The 16973-nt window shown below is 36.5% G+C and overlaps 1 non-coding gene across 1 annotated transcript; it reads right to left on the reverse strand.

Moving 5' to 3' along the window:
- Positions 1 to 4175: 4175 nt before the first annotated feature.
- On the reverse strand, positions 4176 to 4390 carry LOC117018367 (small nucleolar RNA U3). The gene has a single exon (XR_004422227.1). It is a non-coding gene; the product is annotated as a small nucleolar RNA U3 (small nucleolar RNA).
- Between the last annotated feature and the right edge of the window lie 12583 nt (positions 4391 to 16973).

Consider the following 16973-nt stretch of genomic DNA (forward strand, 5'->3'; position numbering starts at 1 on the left):
CAGGTCCATCCTGTATTTCTAGTACGTAGTTCAGAACCTGGGATATGGAAGACACTTTAATAGTCATGATAATAGTAGCAGTAACACCACTGTTACTACTACCACCACCATCATCACCACCAATGACTGACATTTATTGCCAGACACTTTTCTAAGCACTTTATTTATTTTATTTTTCTTAAAAATGCAATGATGCAGATGTCTTATTTGCCCATTTTATTGATAACAAAACAGACACCCGGATACCCATTGTGTCAAGGTATTTATTTGGTGCCCTAACCAGCTCTATATGGTGATAACAGGGAAAACATCATGTGTTAAACTCTGAAAAGAGAATACAGGTCACTGGGCTAAGAATCAAGCCAGTGGAGGGGCAAAGAGAACTCTGATCAGTATGAAAAGGCAGGAGAGATAAAAAGTATATGAACTGTATTTCAATCTCAAGTTTAGGGTCTAAAATAGAGAACAAAAATGAGGGTTGAGGGGCAGATAGGTGGCCGACCAAGAAAGGAAAACGTTACTTGCAATACTGAGTTTGAATGGGATCAAGAGCAAATTAGATGTAGGGAGATATTTAAAAGATAAGGATCACAGAATTTACTGCTCTATGAGATGGTGGAAAGGGAGGACTCTGAAGAATTCCCGGTTTCTGGTTTGGCTGAGTAGGTGGATCATGCAAAAGGGTGAGCCAGTTCTATGAGACGATATTAATGAAAATTTTAGTTATGGTGGTTTTGAGTTATCTATCAAATATAGAGGTTGTATGCTCCATAATTATATATTACAGTGGGAGCTCAATAGAGAAAGCTGCACAGGGGAACAGATATATTACAAGTGTGTGTGCAGTTAGCCAAAGCCATGGAAATAGATGAGAGCATCTTGAGGGAGTGTGCAGAGTGAAGAGTGGATGGCAATGGAAATGAGGGAGCAAGATAGAATGAGTAGAAAATACAAGAAATATAGAAGAAAGTATAATGAAAAAGCACGAGAAAATGGTGTTTCTGAAGACAAAAGGAGATCTCTCTTCCCTTGGCCATACTGCAACTAAATTTTCCCTCTGTATGAAAATATACAACCATGTGAAAAAGATAAGCATCTCAGTTGTAACAGTTGACACTTTCAAAAACTGTGTTCTTGTTTTACCCTAAAAACTATTTTCATCTAAATCTTGTTTTTCTGGATTTATTGGTGATGGTAAATCTATAACCATGTGAGTGTTGCCATTCTCTTAGATAATTTATTAGGCATTAAATATGCATTAAAATCAATAGTTTTTTATTTCTTATTCATATGAAGTATTATGGAAACAAACAGTTGTATAGTCAGATGTTACTGTGCACAGCACAGGGTTTTGTCATAGGTATTGTTCAAAGCTGTTTCCTGCAGGCTTAATAATGAACGAAAAGGAGTCTGTTACTCTAAACCTTTTAAGGGTAGTGTTGTTCACAACTGGCTTTTTAATTTCAGACATCTATTTGAAATGATACCTTATTTTGGCCTTTGCAGAATAAAACTAATGCTTAAAGAATGAAGCATATTTTAGAATGATATAAATCACTATCTTATGTAAGAAAATTTAAATCTTACAATTTATTTGGAAGTTAGAAAACATGGGAACAATATAAGGTATTAAATATTTCTTGTGCAACCAGAAAATCACATGCATTTTAAATTTAGATTTCTACATGTCTGTGGCAGGATTGATTTTTGCTCGGTGCTACCGTTATTTTTAAGCCCTAGAAATAAAGTGTTAGGGTTATCAAATAATAGGTGCCATCTAGCGGCCAGTAAGATTTAAGTCAAATGTTCAGAAGAATTCCAAAGTATTCTGGGGTTATTCTCCCTGCCTCCCTTTTTTCCACAGTGATTTTTATTTATCACTTTCTGAATGAAATAACCCATTTTAACCAAGTTTCACATCCTTCAAATTTATAATTCTACAAATGAAATATCCTTCAGGGCTAATGATGTCTGGTTAGAATCTTGATTGGTTTAATATTTCAATTTTGTGTCAAGAGAATTTCTTACTTGATTTTAGTAGAACGGATATTATCATTTAGTACATTATAATTAAAATGAAAGCTAGAGGTTGTATGGTTTTCCAAAGGTCTCAGGTTTATGTTTTCCTATTCTTCCCCAAATTAGATCTGAGTATAAATTGGGGATGCCCTACAAAGGTAGACTAAGAGTCAAATAGACATTGATTGACATTAATAATAGTCATATTGAATGTAGAAAACAAATAGCTTGGACTTAGTATCAAGATGTAAAGTCTCATGGAGATTCTCAACACTTTAGAATCTCCAAATTTAGAACTAGAGAGATATGTGGGCAAAATCCAATTCTGGTGAATATTAAGAATTGCATTTCCAAGAACTTGTTGGAAGTAAAAGATGAATAAATTATAGTGTATCTAATTTGTGTCTTTGATAAGCATAGTAATGTGGTGATGTATTACTTGATATTGATACTTATTCTGATTATAACAAAGTCTATAAAGAAATAATGAATGAGATTACAGCTCATTTTGTCAGGTCAAGATAAAAACTGAGGAAAGCTAACATCATCATGTTGACATCTGGCATTTCTATGCATTTATTGTAGAGTTTGTATGACACATTCATTTTATTTTGGCAACAGTTATCGCCCATCTCTTTTAAGCAGTCATTTCCAACTTGAGAAATTTTATATTAACCCCCACGATGCAACAAAAGTTTATTTAGATTCTCCAATCTGGCCTGGAAGGGCATCATTTCTGTGTACCAATCCTGGTGAGTTAATGGGAAATGAAATACTTACAACTTATAAAATAAGTTGAAATTAAATATAAAATGCACAGGCAAAGGTTATAGTCAACAGATATGTATGAATATCTATTATAAGCAGGGATCTGGGGATAGATCTGTGAACAAGCATAGATAATATTGTCACCTTGAAAGGGAAAGTATTTTAGGAGTATTATTTAGGTGAGCTATTTGACAGATAAATTTTTAAAAAGTGGGGAAAAAATCAGATAGTAAAAAGTTAACTCATGGTGGATTAGACAATAGGAGACTATTTAGATAAAAAAAAATAGAAAAAATAACTAAGAAGTCCCTTATTAATTTATTTGACGATTTGTAAGGTTGGAAATTACTTATCTAAGCACTTCTATGTGCTCTTACAGTTTTATATTCAAACAGTAGTTTTGTGCAATGTCCTTTCCTTTCATAAGCCATGTCATTATAATGAGTTAGCACCTGTCTGAGTTTAAAACTCAAATACTAATGAAAACCCTAACCATCACTATAATAGTGCCTTACTATCTAAGGCTCTGAAGAACTTTGTGGAACCAGAACGTGGAAATGTTTAACTCACTAGGACAGAACACAAAATTATTTTTTTCGCCGATCACTGCCCCAGCTAGGACTATATTAAATCTTATATTCCTGATGAGTAGAAGATCTCCTGAGAATATCTGAACAGATTTTCATAGCTATCCAATTATGTACAGTTATTAAAATCTCAGTCACTCTTAATCCAGTTTATCTCATCCCAGCTAGAACCTGTGTCAGGGAAAGAGGAGGAAAATTGATTTGCTACTTCGCTCTTTATCCTGCCTCTGATTCTAGCCTTTAAAATTTAGGATCAGGAGAAAGACTATGGAGAAAGGGTAGAACTCTTTTACCTAACTGGGCACATGGTTGGGGTGCTCTGTATGGGGGACACTGCTTTCTTGGCATCACTGGTTAACACTGTGTGGGAAGTGGCCGATGTTGGTTCTCTTCTAGGGAATGTCAGTAGCCTTGCAGCTGCTCCAGTTTAGCCTTATCCGACTCCTTCCTACCTCAGAATAAAACTCTAGCTCCCGGAGGCTTCTTACTGCTGGGGTACCTACAAGGTGATTCAAGTATCTTCTGCTGCATCCAGTTAATCAGTAGGAAACTGACTCACCCTCGCCATGCCAAACAATGTGCGCGGCAGCTTTGATAGTTTGGAGGATGCAGGTACAACAAACGCTAAGTTTAGAAGTGCAATGGAGGCCTGACTCGAATACTAATGATTCCAAAATCAAGGGCATAATAGTAGTAGTCAGGTATTGTGGTGATGATTGGTGTGTGACACAAGAAATCATTGTCTAATTTATGTTAAAGTTACCTTTGAATCCCCAGTATTTTTAGGCTTTTTTTTTTCTAACTACTCAGACGTCATCCTCACTCTCTCACTCCCCGAGGTGGAAGAGAACAATGACCATCAATGGCAAGTGGCAGTTATTGAAGTAATACCAAGAGCCGGCTTCACGCTCAGGAAAGGATGCTATGCCTCTTCTTCGCGGTGTCGGGTGCTCTACACATTCAGAGAAAACTCTCTAGTAACATACTATAGAAATGATCCCTGAAAGAATAGTCTTAGGCTTCCCCCCCCCCTTTTCCCCTCCCAACTCCGATTCAAGCCATTGTTCTCGGTCTAGCTGTGTAGGACGCATCTCCCTGGCCCATGTTGGTATTATGAGCCTTGCGCTCCCCGGGCTGAGACAGTCAGTTTCCTGCTCACGGAGATTCAACGCACTACTCGGAAGCCACAGGCAGCCCAGCTCCAGGTCAAGCCGTTGTTCACAGTCTTAGCTGTAGAGGGCGCAGCTCACTGGCTCATGTGGGAACCGAACTGTCAACCTCAGCTTTAGGAGCAAGGCACCCCAACCGCCTGAGCCACCAGCCTGCTCTTTTTATTTTAATTTTTATTTATTTTTTTAATACCCAGCATAGCCCAGGGAAGATAGTAGCGAGTAAAAGGGTCATTTTAATTTTTTAAGTTGAAGACCCACCAGCTGTTTTCCAGGTTCAAGATACAAGACATCTAGGAAGGTAATGGATTGGAAAACTAGAGTGGAAAATGGAGATTGTTAAATTCAGTTAAACAACCAATTAAAGTGTGTCACCAATTGTGTCACAATTGGTTATACAGATGCTGCTTTAGGTAACATTCCATCACATGTAAAATCATTTCTATAATATGCAACATTTTTGTTGCAAAATACAATTTTCTTGTTAAAGAGATGATGAATAAATAAAATTATTCTTTCAAACTGTACATGTTTTCTTTTTCCTTTATGTTTTATTGTAATTGTAAAATATGCATATTGAAACTATGTCTAAAAAAATCTTTGAATTCCTTAGAGAAAAATCATTCTAAAAATACAAGTATTTATTATTATTCTATAATAGGTGTTAGACAATAAAAAGTTCACATGATTCATCTGTATTTGCATGGCACTTTTATTTTATTTACTTATTTTTAGCTCAATTGTCTTTATAATAACATAAGATGCCAGGGGAATAATGCGCTATTGAATCAGAGCCCACAAAAGTCTGTGTGAATAATGTATTTAGCACTCTAAATCACACCTGGTTAATATGAGTACAGATGTTAATACAGTTTTATTGTTGTAAGAAATGTTGGCTCTACTTATCTGTTATCTATCTATCTACCTATCATCTAACTATCATCTATCTATCTATCTATCTATCTATCTATCTATCTATCTATCTATCTGCCTACCGTGTTTTCCCCAAAATAAAACTGGGTCTTATATTAAGTTGTGCTACAAAAGACGCATTAGGGCTTATGTTCAGGGAATGTCATCTTGAAAAATCATACTAAGCTTTATTTTCCGGTTAGGTCTTATTTTTGGGGAAACACAGTATCTATAGAAGGTTGGGTGTGCATAAGACTGATTATGGAGATTTCACTGGTAAAATATTTAAATTTCTATTCTCATTATTACCACACTATTTGGTTAAGTGAGGAAACACAAGGTGCCTTCATTTTGAGATTTCTTGTCTCATCTGGAAATAAAGAAATAAAGAACTCACTTAAGTTATAGTTATAACTATGCTATAAAATATTACTCATTTTGTCTCTTTGGTGTAAATCCTTCTAAAGTGGATTGTACAGGTTCTAATATTCTTAAAATTAGATAAATAGAATAATATTTGCTTTATACAAAAGCAACATAAAATAAAATTGTTAGAGGTAGCTATGGGAAGGAGAACATATGTGCCAGGGAGTAAAAGAGAAATACAATAAAATTATTTAAAATGAAACCAATACAAATTAAATTTGGTTGTAATAGTTGCTAGGAAGGGAAAGGTGTATCCTGGGAAGTACAGGAGTAATAGGGAAAGAAAAGCAGGAAGTATTAAAAAAAGACTTTCTTTTGGAAGTTTCTATACTATTTCCCTTTACCCTCTTCTTTATTTGGGGGAGCAGATAGAACGTATCTTGAGGCTAGCATTAAAAATGTTTAAATCTCTTGATTCTTACCTTTCAAGAATTAAATTGAGACATCTACTTAAACATAGAGACTGGCTTTTTGCATTTATTTCCTATACCTACTCAAATCCCATTAAAATTACAGAAGAGAAATAAGTAAGTGAAGTGTTAGAGAAAAAGAAAAAATAAAATTGGGGCAAGAGGTGAAAAATGAATGAAAGCTTTCAACACTTTTTTTTTTTTTAATGGAAATCAGGAGAAGGATTGATAACTAAAGGGGGAATTGAAATAAATGCCTAAGGAGGAAAGAAAAATTAAAAAAGCAACAGAATTTCCCTCAAAAACTCCTGAAAACACTTTGATTAGAAGGACCAGCCATGACAAAAGTGGACAAGGAGATCAATGGTCTTATTCAGAGCAATGAGGTCCTTTGGGCTCATCATTCTTCCTGGGAAACTCTCTTGTTCTCCCCACCCATAAAGGGCACACTCCTAATAGAGTGAATGAAAACAGACCCAGGACAAGTACCTTAAGACATTTCAGAAATCTATAAAGCTGTTCTGAATAAAGGAATAAAGGAAGATCCAAAAAGTGACAGACACAAGGTAGGTCACAAACAATAACTGGAAACCAGTTGGAATTCTCTCAAGAATAACACTTAAAATTGTTTCCTATTTGATAGAACTACCCAAACTATCAATATCCAGCAAAACTCTCAATCAAGTATGAGAGTAGAATAAAGATAGTTTCTAATGTATGTGGGCAAAAATATATATTGCCAATACGTTTTTTTCTTAGGAATCTAATAAAAGGTAAGTATCACTAAAATATAGGAAGAAACTAAGGTAAAACCTAGGATTTAAGAAATGAATGACCCAACACAGAAAATTGGTGAAGCAAGTTCTAGTATGACAAGTCTATTCAGTCCTAGAGAGAATCAGTACAAATTCGAGAAAAAGGAAAAATATAAGGAAAAGGTCTTCCCTAGGAAAGAAAATGGATCTAAGATGAGTTTGAACATTTGGAAAAATATTATTAGTTGTTTGATAGATCTATTGGAATATTGGGCAAAAAACAATGACAGCTATATCACCCATCACTAAAATTAATAGGTACCTAGATAACTAAGCAAACAAAAAAAATTAGATGTGAAAAATAAATTCTAGTTCATTACTTGGGTCAGCTCTGCACTGAAGAGTTGCATAGCTTTAACAATGTAAACACTGACTATTTTTTAACCAAATATACTGAGAACAGAAAGGGAGCAAACATAAATGAGCCGACATGTATAATGGTTTAAAGGTCAACTAATTAACTAGTCATAAGTTAGGAAATTAAATTGATGCTATTTAATATTAATAAACCAAGTATGTCTAGTATAAATATATTATTTAGGAATATTTAGGCTAATACCAGAAAAAACAGCTAAGAAAGTTGGAAGATCCTGCTTTTAAAGAGTAGGACAGGTGATGAAGATGAAAATATTGGGTAGGAAACTGACATTTTTATAATATAAACAATTTAGTCATTGGTGGAATTATTAACTCTGAGTATGCATTACTCTGACCAAAATAAAACTTGCCTTATACAATTACAATTATTGACTTGAGCATCTCCATTTAGGAGTTATTTCAAACACAAACTCTGTGCAATATTACTCGTATATGTTAAAGCTTTCCAGTTTCTCCACATAAAGCAAATCAACAACTACCCAAGAGGGCAAAGTATTAGGCAGTGTTTAGTAATGTCATGCTATCGTAATTCTCTTCCTAGACCTGGGAAACGTCCACAAAGTAGAGTTAGTCTGTTTTTAGACATGTAACTTGGCCTAAAAATGCAATCACTTTAGAAGACATCTTGATTGCCTTCAGGGATTTTTAATTATGCCTGTAATTATAGGAAGTAAACAAAAAAGCTTGTGTAAAAGAAAGAAGGTAATGTTTAAAAATGTGTTACTCTTCAGACGTCCAAGAATTCCTCAAAGTCTACACTCTTAAAGACCTTACTTGCCTCTGATTTCATTAAGTGTTTCTAGCGCCTGGACAAAGCCCTTTGCTAGGAGCTAGGCTTGAGATTTGACCTTCCCTAGTGACATTGAAGTTTAATTCAGTTACTTTATGGTCAAGAAATACATTCCAGATATGACACTATCTTGAGGAAAATCTCATTAAAAAATTTTGACATTATAAAAATGTTTTAAATGATAGAATAGAGACGTTCCTTTTGTTCCAGAAAGGCTTACGGGCTAATTTCTGTTAAATTAATTAAACAAGGAGACTATTGGACTGAGGTGGCCCTAATGTCATGGTGACCTATGTAAACAAACAAAAATCTAAGCCTGTAAATACCTCAAGTTAAGAAATTGAAACTAAGGACAACAAATCACAAATAGCCAACTAGGTTTTAAGCTACAGCCAATCAGTAATTTTCTTTCTTTGCTTCCATCTTTGCTCTATACAAGGATTTCCCTGAGCGCCTATCAGGTGGAGGATGGGGATGCAAAATTTGCCACCCCAAAATATGCCTTTTATGGGACATTGATTATTTTAAGCTGGTTATTTTTAAGAAATAAAAGACTCAAGTAGAGAATTTTACCATCTCCTAATCTGCCTAAGTGAATTCAGATAGAAAAACCTGCTCCAGGAAGGGAGCTATCACCTTGCACCTTCGTATGAACTAAGTATGGCAGACGGAGCGGAACCCTGCAAAGTCTGTTAGGCTCCCCTCTGTCTCATTATTCCTGGGTGGCCCAGCAAGGATTTATCAAATGTTTGCTCTTTCTCATACCTGTGAATTGCCTTCCTCCCCTTTGAAGCTGAAACCACTACCTCCTTTTCCTTCACTTAAGATGGCACATAAGCATCAACTGCCCAATATTTCCTCAGGCCCATAGTCTATGGAGCACCATATGTACATACGTAATTAAATTTGTTTCATTTTTCTCCTGTTAATCTGTCTCATGTCAATGTAATTCTTATGGCAGCCAGAAGAACTCAGAGGGGAAAGAGGGAACATCTTCCCCTCCCCCATATGCACTTCTAACCACTTCCAGTTCGGTGCTGCTGATTCAAACAGATTTTTGCTCAAATTCACTCTTATAGTTTTCAATATGCCTCAGTTTATCTTTTAATATTATCAGTGAATTTTAGTTTGGTCGATTTCATTTAAAAATTAAATAGCTTGAAAAATAGTTTTGAAACTTTGAAAGAATACTTACATTAGATGCATCAATTCATACAAAAAGGAAGGTTAGCTCAAAAATTATATTCAATGCTTATATTACTATCATATTATAATTCAGAAGAAGGACTGACATCATATTTTTGTGTCACTATTCCAATAATAGATCTATTTGTTACAAGAAGTATTTATTGGTTTTCTTGCTGATAAAACCAATATTTTTTTCTTTCAGATAATTAAAAGCAGATAACCCTTTGAAAAATAATCCAGCATTTTATGTACAGAGAAGTAATATAATGCACAGGCAGATTCAGATGGATTCAGAAGGATTATTCCCAGAAAAACCTTGGGAGTAATTTATTGAACTTCATTACTGAGTGGATGTATTATATGGGGAACAACAATAATGCATGAATAATCCAAAAATGAGATTCAGTGTAAATCTTTTGTCATCTTGACAATTGGCTCAAACATTCCCCTTAGAAATATGCTTTACTTGGCTATTTAATAGCTTCTCTGAAATACGTTAAAATGTTTGATTTTTACCTATATGTTATTCCTTTTAATAAGAGCCCATGCAGAGTATATAAGGGTTAGTGTTGTCTGGAGTATTGTGTTAATTTTATAATTTTATAGTGGAATATGATTGCATTTCAGAAGACGTCAGATTAATTTATCTTGTGTATTTCTGGTCATTGAGAATTTGTGTTGCTTATATGAAAGACCCTAATGGCTGTAGCCAACTTGGTCACACTTCTTATCCCACAGGATGGCAATAAATTCTACCTATCATGGTACCTCAAACATTGAAATATCTTGGTCCCAGTGACTATAATCTCACATTAAAAGAGAGTGCACTAGTGACTCTAACATGCCTGCTTTATTTAAACCCATGTATCCTTGAACATAATTTATATCATAAGATTACATCAGTCTCACTGGTGGAGAGAACCCTGGAGGCCAGCTGGTGCAATACCTATCCAAAACTCAAATCTCCTCAGAGTCCATGGAAGTGAAGTGGAACAGAGCACCTCCGATGAAAAGAAGATTCATTCATTCACTCAATTCTTTTATTAATTCACTCACTTGTGTGAGTATTCAGTCTTATACTGTCCAAGTCTAGTACCTCTTTGGAATTTAAATTTAAAAGAGTAATTACAGGTAGTCATTTCATACTTGGTCCTATTCATAGATCATCTTAGATGATGGGATTATGGTATGACTATGTTAAGGTTGAATATAAATTAGAAATAAGAGGCTTATTTTTCCCTGTTAAAAATAGGGAAGATAGGTCTCCTTCCCTTATCTTAAAGCATTTTCTTTTGTACACTTATAATTGTGAATTCTTTTTCTGCCTCTTTGAGATGTATGCAAATCTTTTAAAAAGCCTCTTGCCAGTTTTATAACCCAAGAATGTTTTTCTTAAGGGTCTGGGAGTCATCCCTTTGGAATGTAAACATAAAGAAAGACAGTGTTCCATCTCACAGTTTCTGTGGGAGGTAGGAGCTTCCTTCTAGTTGCAAAACTGAAAACTCATAAAGATATGAGAAATTTGTTTTACCTTTGTATAAACCCAATTACTAGGTGAATTCAGGATAAACTGTGTATGACAAATGGTGCTCTCAAGTTCTCTTACTTGAGGGCTAGTTATAGTTTATTTTGAAAATGTTTATGTAATGGATCATATCTACTTGGCTACATAAAAGGGTGAGATTCCTTTCTGTCTTTGCAATGTCTTAGCAGATTTTCTGTGATGACCATCACATTCTGATTTAATGCTTATTCAATAATAAAATTGTTTTCATTCTCTTTTACCTTATTGTAGAGGATTTTCTGGGTTGGGAAGATTTTGCTTTTAATTATATTTCCCTGATAATATGTAAATGTTTTTTAAGAAGACCTGTTAACATGAGTGACTTGACAGACTTAAAAACAAATTCCTTCCACAGACCTGCTGAGCTAGAATTTCTCAGTCTCCAAGAATTTGTGTTTAAAAATAAATGTTCCCTGGTGATTCTGATGGATGGGCATTGAGATCCTGGCTAATTTGATGATTTGTATTAACTTATATAAACAGCTACTAAGTTCTGGCATGTTAGACATTTTGTGTCCAACAAAAAGATAAATTCCTTAAGAGCAGGGACTCTACCTTATTTGGATTTTAACATTTATACACGATCACTGTAATGGTGCTTGGCAAATAATGGTGACTCAATAAATCCTGTTTGGTGGCATTTTGACAATGCCAAGAGGAAAGAATTCTATAATGTCTCTCAGAAATTCATTCTAGTTTCTCTTTTTTATCTATCCTTCGCTATGCATTCTAGATTCCTGATACTCCCCTTAAGTACCACCATCCCTCATTAGCATACTACATTATAAACTTAATAAGTTTTCAAAACTTAAACTCAACCTTGAATTATTTTTGTTTAGATCCTTCTAGTTTGTTTATATTTAATTACCAGAAGAAAGAAAAGCAAAATAAGACATTTGGATCGTTTTTCTTATTTTCTGATAGTTGTGAAAAGCGATAGTGCTATAAAATGTTTTCAGTTATATGGCATCATTTATTTTTAAAATGTACTTCAATGTAATTATTTATTTATTAATTTAATTATGAGATTCACAGACACTGTAGGGGAGCGGATTTTACCACCCCAACATATGTTTCCTTGGCATGAGGGTTCTATTAGACTGATTACTTTTAAGAAACAAAAGTCTCAGGAAGAGCTTCATACCCTCGCCTGACTACCTAAAAGAATTTCAGTAAAGGGCCTATCCAGTAAGAAGAGCTATCATTAGAGATAACTACAAAGAATATGGGTTACAAGTAGTGGTGGAGATAGCAGGGTGTGGAGACCCAAGTCCTCTCTGCCCATGGTCTCTACAGGGCCCCAAACATTTGTTTTCTGTCTCCATGAGAATTGCATTCCTCCCCTTTGAAATTCCAGGCTCCTGCCCCTTCTTAGTTCAGAATGGCAGATAAACTCCAGTTGCCTGACCATTTGTGGGCCCCCAAGTTTTTATGGAGCCTTGCATGTACAAAATTAAATTTGATTTTCTCCTGTTAATCTGTATCATGTGCATTTAATTCTTAGACCAGCCAGAAGAACTTGGAAGGATAGAGGAAATTGTTTTCCTCCTCAACAACACTATACTTATTTTATAGGTGGTTACATTTAATTGCATAGTAATCTGTGTTGGAAATACAAATAGAAAAATAAGTACTTTATTTAAGTATTTAAACTAATTTAAAAATTTGAACTGCAAAATAACTATATCAATATTCAAGCTTATTTCTAACTTTTTTCTTATTCACCCTAATACAAGCATTATCATGACAAAGTTTTTCAAACTAATATATATATTTATGCCTGCATTTATTATTAATAATATGTGTTTATTATTCTTCCCCAATTTTTTATCCCTTTCTTATGCCTCCCCCGCCCTATTCCAGTTCAAGTCAGTGTTTCTTTCTAGTTGTGTAGGACACAGCTCCTTGGCCCAAGCTGGTATTATGAGCTTTGCGCTCCCCCTGGCTGTGGCAGTCAGTCGCCAGTTGTCAGTCGGCCGCTCACAGCAGCTCATGGCAGCTCTCCTCAGCTGCTGGCTGCTCACAATGGCTGCTGGCCACTGCTCATGGCAGCACATGGTAGCCCACAGCAGCGCTCAGCAGCCCAGCTCCAGGGAGAGCCATTGTTCATAATCTTAGCTGTAGAGGACACAGCTCACTGGCCCATGTGGAAATCTAACCGGTGACCTCGTTAGGAGCACGGCGCTCCAACCACCTGAGCCACCAGGCAGGCACCCCCAATTTTTTTTAAACAATGGGCAACCAAGTCTCATAGGGAGGCCTGAAGTGTCACAACAATTTATTGATTAGAAATAAACTATATTATGTAATTTCTGGCGGTTTCTCGCAAAGATTTCCTGGGTGGAACTTATTAGAATTACTCATTGTTAAAGTAACACCTCAGGGTTTAGTTTTGGACTCTATTTTTCTAATAGTTATTTAAAATTTGAGTTCATTTGGAGGAAACAATTATACAAATTTTTGCTGATATGTGCATAAATGTATGTATGAGTTTTTATAAACTGTGCAACTTCCAAAAGAATCTTCAAATACAGTATTACCAAGGTGAACATTATCTAATTAACCAACAAATGCTGACAGACTGGGGGTTGTGAGGAGATAGTCTCAGCCCTCAGGTGCTGTGAGGCCTGCAGCAGCTAAGAGCCTCTAATTCCCCATGGGCATGATTAGCTCCTGATAACAATGCTCCCTTGAGTTGTTTTATTGCTTTTATAAAAAGTCTTTATTGTGGAAAAATGTTTATTCCAACGCAGAAGGAGGATGGAGTTGACAGTTACTGTTGAGTGAATAGCAGTTACTTCACAGTTGTGGTACAAGCCATGACAAATCTGCGCATTTAGAATGCTTCCCAGGCAATCCAGATGTTGTGACTACCTCAGTACTTCTGCAGTAAAGCCCATCTTCCATGTAGAAGAATCGTAAAATTGTGTTTTCAAGTTAATGGTGTGGGTTCTCTAAAATTAGAAAGTGACTCATATCGTATGGGAGAAATTGATCAATGATTCAGTACAGAAAAATATTTTGGGTATTCAAATAAATGGCCTTGAATGCCATGATTAAAGAGATCAGGTGATTTGGGAAATACTAATTAATACAGACGAAATTGTGAGACAGACATTAGAAAGCTTTACTTCCCTTTGATGCCTCACTATTTTCTCCCTACAAATGCAACCCCAGTGGCTTTCCAAGTTAAGTAGAATAAAATCCAAACTTTTCATTATGACCTGAAAAACCTCACAAGAGCTATCCCTGATGATTTCTCAGGCCTCAATTCTTACCTCCCTTTCGATATTCTAGGTCTGCCAGTCTGCCTTCTCTCACTTGAAAAGGCCAACCTTGTTTTGGAGATTTTGCAATTGCTATTCTCTCTGAAATTAAACACTCTTTCACTAGGTCTTCACCTGTCTGCCTCTTTTCATGATTCCAGTGTCAGCAAGGATATCATTATCTCAGACAGGCCACCTCTTTAAAATGAGCATCCCACACACATTCTATCCCATTATCCTGTTTTAGTTTCTTCATCGCAAATATTAACCATTGACATATATTACTAATTTGATTGTCTGTATTTACCAAGTAAGATGTAAGTTCATGAAGGTAGAAACTGTCTCTCTTGCTCACACTTATAACCCCAACTTCTAGAAGACCGCCTTATAGGTAGTAAACAGTCATATAAATGTGTTTAATTAATATACATCCAAATTGTTACAAAATATACATTTTTAATTGCCTAGTTATCATCCATCCTCCTCCCTTCTTTCTAACAGAACTCCTAGGTTTCACTTTTCAACCTTTGCCCTGGAGCTGATCTCTTCAGGGCAAGATGGACCAATGCCAGCTCCAAGCAATGGATCCCCCTGGGCAGTGACTGGATTTGAGCCAGTGAGTTTTGATGAAGGCTTTGGCAGAGAGTTCTGAGAAATCTCTTCCTCACTTTCTGTAAGAGTTTAAAGAACAACTTTATGTTTGTTCCTCTGAATATTGTCAATGGGAGTCATGAAATTTACATGTGATGAGTGAGAAGAAACACTTTCATTTAATCTAGAGTGTTGACAACATATCAATAAATGAAAGAGAAGAAATGCTTTCATTTAATCTAGAGTGTTTACAACATATCAACATATCACAACATATCATTCCCAATCCTCCTCACAATGAGGATTGGGAAACTGAATTTTCATGGGAAAATAAATTTATTGTGGAATTATTTCATGTAGCTTCTAGGATCCTCTGATTCAGAGAAGTAAGAAGTTGATCTTACCCAGAAGGCCATTTTGCATTCACAAACAAAACCAGGAAGATCAGACCGTAAAGACATGATCACACAGTCACATTCACTTATCTAAACAGTGCTTCACATTCCATTCTGCAAACTCAGTGAGTTTATTTACAATATTTTAATTTATTATTTTTATGAGCAGAGTAAATTACTAAGTGAACTATTTAAGAGTATTAAATAAGCAATTTTAACTGCTATAGTATACTGTAATTGCGGTACTGTTACAGGAGTCTTGGTTCTTCTTGCCAACACAGTGAAGAATCCAAAGTCAGCAAGCTGATTAATATGCAAGCAGGTTTATTAGTGATATATTCTCAGGTAAGAGATCAGGCCTAGACGAGGTGGGGGAGAGAAGGAGAGGGAGAGGGATAGAAAGAGGGAGAAGGAAAGGGAGGGGAAAGGTGAGAGGGAGATGGAGAGAGAGAGACAGGGAGAGGGAGAGAGAGAGAGAAAGAGTGAGAGAGAGAGAGAGAGAGCGCGCTCAAGACTGATTTGCTTCTGAGAGACAATAGACCAAAACCTCAAGTCATGCAGCCAAATCACACAAAGCAGAGAACGTTGACCCCCAGCTGCACCTGGGACCAAAGGACAAGGACAACCTGAACTTGAATACGGAATCCTTCCAGAAGTGTCAGGGGGATACTGTGTCTTCTATTGTGAGATTTAAACTACTAGTGTAATTCAATTTAACAGTGTAATTTAGCTGGGGACTTTCTGAAAGATTTTTCTTTGCTTTGCTCCCCTCCTCTCCTGCCAAACCTTAATGACTCTGTTTACTATACATTTACTATGCACACCAGTTCCAATGGTTCTGTTCACTCCAGGCCAAGACCACCTCCGCCACCTCCTTTCCCTTTGTTCTGCCTCTTCTTCTGTGCCTATGAAACATTTTGGCTGTGGTGGGAGTTGGGGCGGGGGGAAGAGGGAAGCAGTGACTGGCCTTTGGACAGGGGTCCGCCATCCTCCCAGAATGCTGGCATTTTGAATAAACCTGCTTTTTCCCCCACCAAACTCGTCTCTCAAGTTTTGGCTTTCATGTGGCCAGCAGCTGAACCTTTAGCAGGTAACACAAGCAGAATATCCCTGGTCCAGGAAGATCCTGTGTTGATGGCCCTTACCATAAATGGCCAAGCTCTCAGTTCCTCTGATTAAAACTTGCCCTGCCAGCACGTCCACATACCTGTTCCTCCTATACTCTTAAAAACCCATCCCAAACCCTGGATTGGGGAGTTCAGGCTTTGGAGCATTTGCTTCCTGTTCTCTTGGGTGGCACCATTTGTAATAAAATAGCCAATATTTCTCCACTGCAAATCTCAGTGTTTAGTTTGTGGCTCTGCTAGTGCAGGTGTTACTGGGCTAAAGGTCCGGCTGCTTGCCACACAAAAGCCAAAATTCAAGAAGGAGGTTGATGGAAAGAAAAGCCCTTTTATGCAGAATGCCGGCCCTCTGGGAGGATGGTGGACCCCTGCCCAAGGCCTTCCTCACCTCCCAGCACAGCCAAAGGTTTTACAGGCAGTAAGAAGAAGCAGAACAGGGTTGACGTCATAGGAATGGCGGCAGCAGGGCACACTTTTTGAGTTCTCCTCCAGATCTTATCACAAACAGGACATTTATAACCAATCAAAGGACACTCTGCTCACCACGCAGAACAGCTAAGAGACTCGTGCA

Source organism: Rhinolophus ferrumequinum, chromosome 26 (genome assembly GCF_004115265.2).
Source record: "Rhinolophus ferrumequinum isolate MPI-CBG mRhiFer1 chromosome 26, mRhiFer1_v1.p, whole genome shotgun sequence".
Classification (NCBI taxonomy): domain Eukaryota; kingdom Metazoa; phylum Chordata; class Mammalia; order Chiroptera; family Rhinolophidae; genus Rhinolophus; species Rhinolophus ferrumequinum.